Below are 12,409 nucleotides of genomic sequence, written 5' to 3'. Positions count from 1 at the left end.
TGATGATGATGGACGTTAATAATGAATAAAATTACATATGATACATGATACATATACAATTAATTCGGGTGGGCAATCAAATTATTTAAATGTCGTGGCGATCACGATTATTACAGTATGGACGCAGACGAACAATACACCCACAGTATCTCTTGCCTGTCGTAAAAGGCGACTAAAATGGGCGACCAAGGGAGTATCGAATTAGGACCATGAGAATACTTGTAATTAGTACCGTCATGCGGGGAACACCATGGGTCGCATTTACTTGCGAGTAGTAACACTATGTTCAGTACACAATAGGTTTGTGATTACTAGCGACAGTGTGTGAATCAGGGTGTGGGTTTTACACTCTCTGTGATTAGTACCACAATATGAGCGACACCATGGTTCTACCTTGCCTATGATTAGTAGCCACTATATGAAGAACACCACGGGATAATACGAGTCACCGTGATTAGTACACCATAGGTTTGCGTTGCCTGTAAATTGCACCGCAATATGAGAAACACCACAGGCCTGCGTTACACGTGCGTGTTACCTTACCTGTGAGTAGTATCATAATGTGTGGAATACCGCGAGTCTACGCTACTTTTGATTAGTATCGCAACATTGACAAATACCATGGTTCTACTTTCCTAGCGATAACTACCATTATGAGAGGCCTATGACCTGGTTTTTGGACCCCTTTAGACTACAAGCATCATGGATTCAGGATTGTGCTTTAGAAGCAGTCCCTTGGTCAATAATACGATTGTTTAAAGCATCATCATCATCAAATCCAACATCTGTTGTGCCCAAGTTCTCCAAATCCCCGTCACCAAATCAGCACGTATCGTGACTTCCCAGCATACGCTGCATATGTGTTTAGTGATACTCGGCATGGCCCACTGTTGAAGCCTTTTCTTCTGTTTGAGTGAGATGTCGCGATTTCTATCAAAACATTTTGAAGAAGAATAGAGGAATAATGATCTGCTTCAGTTTTTATTCTGCTTTAGATAAACTCGAAGATCTAGAACTTCAGACTGAAGAAAATTAATTTGTGAGGAAGGAATAGACACAGATGTACCGTAAATGCAAGGAAAAATACTAAATTTCATTTTTCATACCGGTGATACATTTTGAACTGCGCGGTAATTAATTGACATCTTCCTTTATAAGGTGGTAATAAAACTCGGCCCTCAGACAGGTGAATTAATTTAAATTAATAACTATTAATTATTGAACACAATTAGTGTATTACACAGGTAATAGCATTTTTTCCGTCTTTACCCTTATTTTTAAATCTTTCAGTCCTCTGTTTCAGAACCCGATAAATCCCAATTTCACTTTCAATTACCGCCTCATCCAAATTTCTTCAACTTTGCTCCTTAAATATTTCAAAAAAATATTCTATAAGAGTTTTATGTTTGAAAATTCTACATTAAGTGGCTAATTTAAAATTTTGATTTTAATTATATGTTGAAAATGAAAACCTACAACCTGTTTTCCAGTCATTGACCGGGTCAGGGATGTAATGAAAGAAACATATATAGGCTGTTATTACAATGGGGTCGCCACTCCCAAGGTGATTTATTAATGAGTGATAAATGGTATGAAATGATAATGGAGTGTGTTGCTGGAATGAAAGATGACAGGGAAAACCGGAGTACCCGGAGAAAAACCTGTCCCGCCTCCGCTTTGCCCAGCACAAATCTCACATGGAGTCACCGGGATTTGAACCACGGTATCCAGCGGTGAGAGGCCGACGCGCTGCCGTCTGAGCCACGGAGGCTCTAATTATATGTTATTCTGGATAATTATTTATTCTGGACTGGCTTTTTTGCAATTTACCTAAAATGCAGGTAAATTGATTTGGCGGCTTTTCATACTAGATGCCTCATTTCTCATAATCAGAAATTACTCTTCCTGGTGGAAAGTAGAATGCATAACTAACCAAGTTCTATTCTTGGCGAATCGTTGATAAGGGAAAACACAGAATCCCAATGAATCATTCAACAGCTTGATTTGACAACCTTGGCTAAAGAATGTGTACTTAGGATGCAAAACCCTACTGCTTAGAGTAATGGAGAGTATTTGCCGTTTTAACAATGGCAGTACGTCAGAACTGGTCATCCTGAAGAAGGATGGAATCAATTCTGACAAGCAGGCTTGTGTCCGGCGTAGGTACCGCAGATACGGAGCACCTCTATCTGGTTCTGAAGTAGTGTACTCCGGAGTCAAAACGTCGGAGCTGCTTATAGGCCAGGAGGAAGCACATTGACATGAAATCTAAAGAATTAGCCACAACAGGGGGTTTTTAGGAGTGGAGAAGTAAGTGACGTTGCTCTTAATATGTACCTCAATTTTGAAGGGAAATTTCCTCGCAATATTTGCCATGATATCGGCAAATAAAATGTCCATTGAGCTATGTTGCGTAATAAAATAATGCAATTATATTGAAATCTGTCCCCCGGCAATTGAATTTTTTTCTCCCTTAATAAACATTAATACATTTGTCCGTATGAAAGCCACAAAAACTATTCTGATCTACAACACTCAGAACATACTGCAGAGTAATTTGCAGTAATAATTAATCTTTTAGGTTAAACAGGAACAGAGATATGTAGTTCTAAAACTTTGTGATCTTGAGAAATATCCCCTGATATTAATTATTTTATGCCAAAAATCCACTAGTTTATATCTCTGGAATCTGTGAATCAGTTTCAAGAAAATAGAATACTTTTTCGGAAATGTCATCAGTAGCATCGATAAATATCTTAATTATCGTTATTGGCAAGATTCATACTTCCGTGCACTGAGTTTTCTCGTACAACGTTTTAAGTCCTATTTTGATAGCAATTTCTTGGAACATTTTTAATTAAATTAGTTGCTTCTTCCCTGTTATTGGAAATGACAAATAACTCATCTTCAAAGGCCAAACACTTCACAATAATTCTATCTTAGAGTAGTCTGCCAAGGGTTACTCCTCTAACTTCATTTTCCCAGGCCCTGCACAATATATTTCTTTTTCTCCCTGACTATAATATGTTTTATTCGTTTCAACCCTTTGGATCTCAAGTGACTTACTCAGCACGTCTTCGTTCTTCCCAATATCTCTTCATTCTTTCACTCCTCCTATTTCCCTCTGCTTCTGTTATTTGGCCCATTTTTTTACTTTCGACGAGCTTTTCGTGAACTGATCTATCCTGCACAGTAATTAGTGGATGTTTATTTATTATACCAATGGCCTTGCAATCCTAACTACATTCATCCAGCTATTTCCCGAAAATTTACTCTGTAGACCAGGGCCTCTCTAACGCCCAAAACCTCACGCGTGCAGACAGCGGCGCAGAGTTCCTGTGCACAGTGCATCGGGCCCGCTCGGCTCGGCTTGGACTAACGCTTCGTCTCTGGGCTACTCGGCTAACCTCTGGTCAACTCGGCTCGGATTTGGAGCGCTACAGAGCAAGTGAGGAAGAGAGAGACAGGAGGAGCGAGAGAGACAGGCGTGGGGAAAGAGAGAGACAGCGCTATTGCTCCAAATCGAGGAGTAAGGGTCTGCACTCTGGTCAACCAAGTGAAGTCGTCTTTTGCACCGTGCACAGTGCAAGCACCCTGAGAGGCCCTGCTGTAGACCAATATATATTTTTCAGAATACAAAGAATTCAAAGTAGAGAGGGAAATGTGAGAACTGATCAAACAAACATTTACTGACATTACTTCGAAAGATGAATTCCTTTATGAAATATCTGAGCCTTTGTACGTTACTTATTACTAGCTATAGTACTCGGCGTTGTCCGGATAGTTTCTGAAAGTTTGCGTTTAAGATTTGTATTGCCTGTTAATTAGGAGTAAAGTGAATTTTATAGAATTCCTTACTGAGATATTTATTGATATCTTACGAGTTTTAGAGTTATGTAGATGTGTTTGATTTCAAGTGTCTGGTTATATGTTCGAGTAAACTTTGTCCTTGTGGAAGCTCGAATTGCCTGAGAAGTATTTGATCCTTTCTTTTAAAAAAATTTAAAAAATCAGTGATAACTACACGTATTTACCGTCGCGCTGTAGATATGATGTACACGATTCCAACTGTCACCGATCAGCCTTGCGACCCCAAAAGCATTGGATTCAACACTAATCGTGGTCATTTTAAGCTAGTTACTTTTAACCCCATCACAGCGACAGATAAACAATGGATTCGACATCATTTCCATTATTTGTACATGTCGTCCCCTTTCATTCCCACCCATAGCGGTGGTTGGAATGTTTAAATTTCATAGAGTTTTCTTCTTTTTTCCTTTTTTTTTTTTTTTTGAGACGGTAAATCATGTGTGTACCAAGCTTCGTTGAGAGCCATATCCACATATATCCATGATATCGTTATTTTTATATTCATTTTCACCAATTCTCAACCTCCCTTGCGACTGCGGCTATAGTATGACTTAACCGGCATCCAGAGTGTCACAGTTCAACTCAGCGACCTCGTAAACAATGGATTCGACACTAATATCTCCCTCACCCTCAGGGGATGTAAGATTAAGTAGTAAATCATCTTTAGGACCCATTTTTGTCACTATAAATTCCTGCTGTAATTACTTTACTGCCTATTTCCTAATATTGTTAAGTGCTTATTTTAGCCAAAATAAATGTCTGAAGATCCGCGTTGTACTCATAAGGTATCCCTAAAGAACCTCTGAAAGTATGTCTGTATCATCCTGTATATATCACTATGTAATGTAGGTTAAGATACTTTTAGTACCGATAGTTTGAAGGAAAACTTCACCACCATTTTGCCAGCAACCGATTGTATATTATCCTCATTGGCGGACACTTACTGGAACATGGAAATCACTTCCGAAGTATCAAGTCAAGACATTCTCTTCTGTTTATTTTACAACCTTAAATGTTACATAATGGGTAATATAAAATACACTATATGGCTCAGAAGCCAGGAAATAGCATGGCCTGACCTGGTTTCATAATCCCGTCTGTTACAACAGTTACTTCCCTCTACCTCTCTCTCACAAGACCACCTATGGGTGGGGGACGCAGACGACGATACACTCACGGTATTCCCTGCCTGTCGTAAGAAGTGACTAAAAGGGGCGACCAAGGAATGATAGAATAAGAATACTTGTCATTTGTACCAACACGCGGGGAACATGTGTCGCTTTTACTTGCGCGTAGTGCAACTCTGTTAGGTACATAATAGGTTTGTGATTTGTAGCGATAGTGTGTGCATTCGGCTTTTACAGTACCTGTGACCAGTGCCACTAAATGAGCGATAACATGGTTCTGCCTTGCCTATGATTAGTACCCATTATGTGAGGAACACCATAGGATAGTACGAGTCCCTGTGGTTGGTACACTCATATGATGAACGCCATAGGTTTGCGTTGCCTGTAAATGGCGCCGCAATGTGCGGAACACCATGCGTCTGTGTTATATGTGCGCATTACCTTACCTGTGAGTAGTGCCATAATGTGTAGAATACCGCGAGTCTACGCTACTTTTGATTAGTACCGCAACATGACAAATACCATGGTTCCACTTTTCTAGCGATAAGTACCATTCTGAGAGGCCGATGACCTTGATTTGAACCCCTTTAGACTACAAGCATCATGACTCAGGATTGTACTTTAGAAGCAAGCTCTTGGTCAGTAATACTACAGTTCAACGTTAGTTTCTGAGAATGTAGGGCATTGCGGGTCGGTTCCACTGATTGTTTTAAATTCATATTCATCCATTCATTCTTCGTCCTCACGTTTTGAATTCTGGGGATTTTGGACTTTTAAATTGTCATTACATTTCGACTCATTTCGTGTCATTAGGTTCCGATGACCTAGATGTTAGGCCCCTTTAAAAAACAAGCATCATCATCATCATCAACGATTCCCACAAAAATCTTTCAGTGCCTGGGTTCAGACAGTAGAAATATCTGTCCCGGCAACAATTTCTCTAGGATGTTCGTTGGAAAACGCTCATTAGGTTCTTTTTTTCTTAATCTGTTTACCCTCCAGGACTTAGGGAGGGATTCCAACTCTACCTCCTCACGGGCAGTGTCCTGAAGCATGAGACTTTGGATTGGGGGATACATCTGGGAAGGAGGACCAGCACCTCGCCCAGCGCCCTCAACTTGTATGCTGAACAGGGGCGTTGTTTGGAGGGGGCGGTGGATGGGAAGATTGGAAGGGACAGAAAAGAGGGAAGTAAGCGGCTATGCCCTTAAATTAGATACCATCCCGGCATTTGCATCGAAGAGAACTGAGAAATCAACGAGAAAATATTTAGAGGATGGCTGAGGTGGGAATCGAACCCACCTCTACTCAATTGACCTCCCGAGGCTGACTGGACCCCGCTCCATCCCTCACACCACTTTTAAAATTTCGTGGGAGAACGGGGAAAAGTACCTCATGGGGATTAGTTTCAGTAATAAAAATAATGGCGTATGGCCTCCGGAGAGGCCTGATGCAAGTCTTTCTCTAGTAGACGGCCTATTAGGCGACCTGCATGTCTGTGAAGATGAAGGCCCTACCTAGGATGATTTCTAATGTTGATTACGCCACACACATCCAGCCCCCGAACCGTTGGAATTAACCAATTAAGGTTAAAATCCCCGACCCGGCCGGGAATCGAGATGTAAAGCAGAGGGCGTATTAAGTCTCTGATAAGACCACAATTTGTGTACCAGGCCTACTTTAGATGATAACTAGAAAATATCAAAAGGAAAGTGGCATGGTTTGTTCCGGGCGATTGCCGACAAAAGAGTAGCGTTACTAAAATGTTGCACACTTTGGGCTGGGAAGACTTGGGGGTAAGGAGACGAGCTGTCAGTGCAGAGATGGCGTGGAATGACGTTAGTTAATGAATAACTTTGTCTGGAGCTTCCTAAAGTAGGCATGATGATAATTTTGAAATCAAGTGGACAAATTGGAGCAAATACTGTATCTATTTACAAGACGAGGAATAAGAGATTGGAATATTTTACCAAGGAATATGTTCGATAAATCTACAAGTTCTGTAACGGTTCAAATCCCGTTACAAGATGATATCTGTATTTTATTATTGTATGATTTTATCTGTATTTTATTATTATTATTATTATTATTATTATTATTATTATTATTATTATGTGAGTATTATTATTATTTTATCTGTGATATTGTACTATTATTGTAATTATCCGTTTTATTCAATTTTGCAATTGCCTGTTGCTTGCAAGATTGCACTTAGATGTATACATATATACGTATGTGTAGTATAACACTCAATACCTGTACAGTGAGAATTGTTGTATATATCAGAGATCGGATGTGACGTTGGTGCATTGTGCAATATTGTTGGCAATTCTGCCAAGTCATCGCCACTCCATGGCTATGTCATCGTTTTTATTTAGAATATGCGCGCACGGTGTCATAGCCGCGGGGCTATTTCACCACTGTATGTAATATCTGTCGCGTAGGTGGGAGTATGTCATTGTTATTTCTGGAGATTACGTAGCTGTGTCAACCAACGTCTATAAAAGGTGGATGCACATTGTAGCGTCAGTCATTACTTATACGGATGCAGTACAGTGAACAAGTCTACTAGATCAAGAGGCCTTAGTTGGCCAGTGAACGAGAGATGGTGAAGACTCAGTGAGCCATTATTGGTCATTGAGAGAGTGAGACCAAATGGTTGGTCCGTCACTTAGTGGAAGACGCGGACGCAAGGCTTACTAAGGAGTCAGAGAGGGCAACCCTGGACCTGCCAAGAGGTCATACCATAGTGACTTACAAAGAAGTCAGAGGATATGGAGAAGAAGCAGTCTCAAGGATGTATCACCACGTTAGGCGTGACACATCTACAGTAAACACCAGAGCAATGGATTACGTCGTAATTACACTCAAAGTGTTGAAGGTACAGTCAAGTGAATCAGTGAGGGAAATATTTCGTATAAATTGTTAAATGTCCGGTCAAGAAGAATTCAAATTCATGCCTAGTTTCTGTCAGTTGCAATGTCATAATTTCATATTCTCATCTGTTTTATCGCAACAAGACTCACTATTTTTTGATATATTATTTAAAGAATATATATTGTTCTATCAAACGAATTCAGAGTTTCATTTCATTGACAGTAAAATATCTTAACCTCAAAATTAATGGGGAAACCGAACGCCAATCTCCTTTTCCCAGAACTTATATGGTATGTTGTCAAAAGTAAGCTTATTACCCCACACCCTGTTAGTTTTTAGTAATAAATATGTTCTCAATGTGTCGACGCAACGTGGGACTCGAATAAATTCAGAATTTGGTCTGAATGACAGCATATCATAGGTTCATCTGGGAAGAGTATGCACAATTAAAGCCAACGGAAGTATTACCGGTAAATGTCAGGAGTATAATTTTGCGATATATATTTGTATTTTGGGGATATGTCAAGGGATTTGAAGAGGGAAATTAATTTGAGATCGCGTACTATCACTAGTGAACCAAAGATGGACAAGGAAGACAATAACAAGTCATGTGAGGACGAGGTCATTGCTTCTGCGGACATCCAAGGTGAAATTCAGAGTAGGGGACAGGTGAATACGATGGAAGCTTCTGAGATAATTCAGGAAAGTGCAGAAGTTGGAAAGCACACTGAAACTCAAAAGAAATTCTCCGGGGTAATGAATTTACAACAATTTAATTTGCTGATGGCCAAAATAACCGAGATGATTGAAGACTGTAAGAAAGGGACAGAAGAAATAAAGAATAGTAGTTTCGAAAAGTGTAAGGAAAAGACTGATAATGATAATAAAGAAATTAAAGAATTTTTTATTAGTAGTACTGGTGAAAATGATAAGAAACAAATGGAAGAAGTGATTGGTAGCTGTAGCAAAATGGAAGAACAGATTGATACTAGTAGTGAAAATAATAATAATAATAAAGAAATGGAACAAATAATTAATAGTACTGAAAGCAGTCATAAACGGAAGGAGGAAAAGATTGATACTAGTAATGAAAAGAATAAGAAACAAATTGAAGAAGTGATTGGTAGCTGTAGCAAAATGGAAGAAAAGATTGATACTAGTAATGAAAATAATAAACAAATGGAAGAACTGATTGGTAGCTGTAGCAAAATGGAAGAAATGATTAATAGAAGTATCGAAAATAGGAATAGACAGATGGAAGAATTAATTTCCAGTTATAAAGAAAATTTTAATGTGACCATTAGTAAAATAGATTCTAAGATATTAGAGATAAATAATCAAACATCTAAGTCAACATGTAAGTTAGAAAGTAAGTCAAATGAAGAGTGCGTAGAAATTGAAGATGAAATGAAGTTGAATCGGAGCAGTCTTCATATTCAGACCGAGCAAGTCAAAGAAATATGTACAGAGAATATCGTAGAATTAAGTGATAAAATTTCGAGTAATCGGGATGAAATTCATGAGGTAGTCGAGAAAAGATTGGACAAGATTTGCAATGCAGTTGGGGAAGATGCGAGGGAACAGATTAGTAGAATTGAACAAATTGAAAGCAAACTTGTGGAGGTCACTGAACTACGGAACGAACAGGAAATGCTATCACAACAGGTGAGAGAGAGGGAGGAAGAATTGCAGGAAGACGTGAGAATAGTGGAAGAGAATGCTGAAAGAGCAGCGGAAGAAGAAGAAGAAGAAGTTGTAAACTGCCAGGGAGGGATACGGCAGAAAGGTAGAGGTAAGTCGGCGGGTGAGGTGATAGTAGTGAGTGGTTTGTTCAGTAGGGATCGTGATTTAACCAAGTTTTCTGGAAAAAAGTTCAGTACTACAGAATTTGTAAAAGTAGTCGAGAAAAAATTTGCAAGTAAGTTGAGGAATAATGCTATTGAATGGGAATATGTGTTGGAGATTTTGTCTAATGTTTTCGTCGGTGAAAGTAGAATATGGTTTCGAGTGTACTGGGATAATATGTCTAATTTAGGAGAGATTAAATGCAAGTTCATTGATAGGCTTTGGAAAGAATGTGTGCAAGGGCGCGCGCGAGAGAGAGAGCGCATGATGTCTAGGGAAAGTAAGATTGTAGAGAGAAGGGGAAACATGTTAGCCGTGTATCAGAGGAGAGGGGGTGATCATGATCCGCAGAGAATTAATAGTTGTGTTGATGGTGATAGTGGTCGGAAGAGTAATCAGAGAGAATTGGAAGATGGGAGGCGTATGAATTTGAGTTGTGAGAGAGAGTATCAGAGGAGTAATCAGAGAGAATCGGAAGATGGGAGGCGTACGGATTTGAGTTATCAAAGAGACTATGATAAGCCGAATATGAAGGTTATCAAGGTGTCGTTATCGAGCCAGAGTATTTCAGATTCACAGGGAATCGGGTAAATTAAGTGAACAGTCTGAAGGTAGTAGATGAACAGGTATTTAGTATAAGTAGTTATGTAGTAAAAATAGATTTAAGAGTACAGTGTGATTGTGACCTAAGTAATGTTAAGTGAGATATTTAAGTAGGGACGTAGTCGTAGATAATGAAGTAATTAATAGTAGTAGTAAGGTAGAAGTAAGAAGTGTTCTGATAAGTGATGGAAGTACTTGTAATGCCGAGAATGTGATGTAAGTAGTGAGGTAGTAACTCCGATTATGGAAATTGTGATGTGAAGAAGGTACTATTTTATAACAGCCGTTGGGTAAGTTAAAGTGAGTAAATACTGTAAGATGATAGCGGTAGTAATTACGATAGAAGATAATTGTAAGTTTCAGCTATGCCTTGTTGTACCAAAGCTTGTGTATTCAGTTATTTTAGGAGCTAACTTGGTTGCAAATCATGGAAGTAGAGTAGACTTTAATTTAGGTAGTGTGTGTTTGTTCTGGGAGGAAAACTAGCAAAGAAGTACGTGTTAATTATGATGGTCTGAGGTAAGTGTGTTGGTGACGTGTGTTCTTTGAAATATATGAGAGGTAAGTGAAGTTGTTCCTAGTGAGAGGAAATGTGTTGTTGGGTGTGTTACGTGTCTATACGACCAGGATCTGAGGGATCGTCGGTATGAGGCAGTGACGTGAGGTAATTTGAGGGAATTACAGGAGGAGTAATTGTGGTCGATGTTAGGTAAGCATCGAGATGTATTTAGTGGTAAGTGAGGAAGAACACGTATTTGAACATAAATTTGTAGTACATGACCATTCATCGTTTGTGGGAGGTAAGTACCCCATTCAACTTAAAAATGCTAGTGAAGTCTAAGAACAAATAAACATTATGCTGGATTACGGAATAATTGAACCATCTTGTAGCCATGGTATTGATTCTTTAATTATTGTTGCCAAGGAGGAGGTGATCTATTGAGAGATGTAAATTAATAAGGGCAAAATTGATTCAGTTTGAGTGACAGAGTGCTACTCAGAGTTCCATTTTCATCATCTGCAGAGGCGGGAAATATGTTGAAGTTATATTTTTTATCAGGGGTATTTCACTATTGTGAACCGTATCGGGGAGTGTGCATATTCTTATAAATTCAGGAAGGGGATATTGTCGCTATTTATAGTATTATATATATAAGGAAGTACGTCACGTGAGATTTGTTGAGATAAGAATAAGATGATAAATTTTTTGTGAGAAACTGGCAAAATAAAACTAACATCTGCGATTTGCGTGTGAACCAAGTGTCGTATTGGTGTATTGGAAGAATAAGTGCTACATTGTCATGTACTGTGTGACAAAACGGAGAACAGGACATTGGACAGTTATCTGCGATAACGATATGCGAGAAAAGTTCTCATATAAGTGAATTTTCACAAAATATTTTGATATGTTAAAAAAAAGGAGAAGAATGTAGTGTAATCATTTAAAATTATTTGTGTGTGTTAAATTAAGGGCTATGCTCTTGTGAATTGTATGAGAATGGGACACTGGACAGTTATCTGCGATGATAATGTGCGAGAAGAATTCTCATATATGTGATGTATTGTAAAATGTATGGATGCTGAAAAAGAAAATTATTGTTGTATACTCATTTAAAGTGTTTATCTGTGTCAGTGTTATATATATAATTTTGTTCATAAATCAATCGATTCTTTGTTCTTCGATTTATTTATGAGGGAGGCGAATTGTAACGGTTCAAATCCCGTTACAAGATGATATCTGTATTTTATTATTGTATGATTTTATCTGTATTTTATTATTATTATTATTATTATTATTATTATTATTATTATGTGAGTATTATTATTATTTTATCTGTGATATTGTACTATTATTGTAATTATCCGTTTTATTCAATTTTGCAATTGCCTGTTGCTTGCAAGATTGCACTTAGATGTATACATATATACGTATGTGTAGTATAACACTCAATACCTGTACAGTGAGAATTGTTGTATATATCAGAGATCGGATGTGACGTTGGTGCATTGTGCAATATTGTTGGCAATTCTGCCAAGTCATCGCCACTCCATGGCTATGTCATCGTTTTTATTTAGAATATGCGCGC

The sequence above is a fragment of the Anabrus simplex genome, chromosome X (assembly GCF_040414725.1).
Source record: "Anabrus simplex isolate iqAnaSimp1 chromosome X, ASM4041472v1, whole genome shotgun sequence".
Classification (NCBI taxonomy): Eukaryota; Metazoa; Arthropoda; class Insecta; order Orthoptera; family Tettigoniidae; genus Anabrus; species Anabrus simplex.
Note: the sequence above shows the minus strand (reverse complement) of the source record.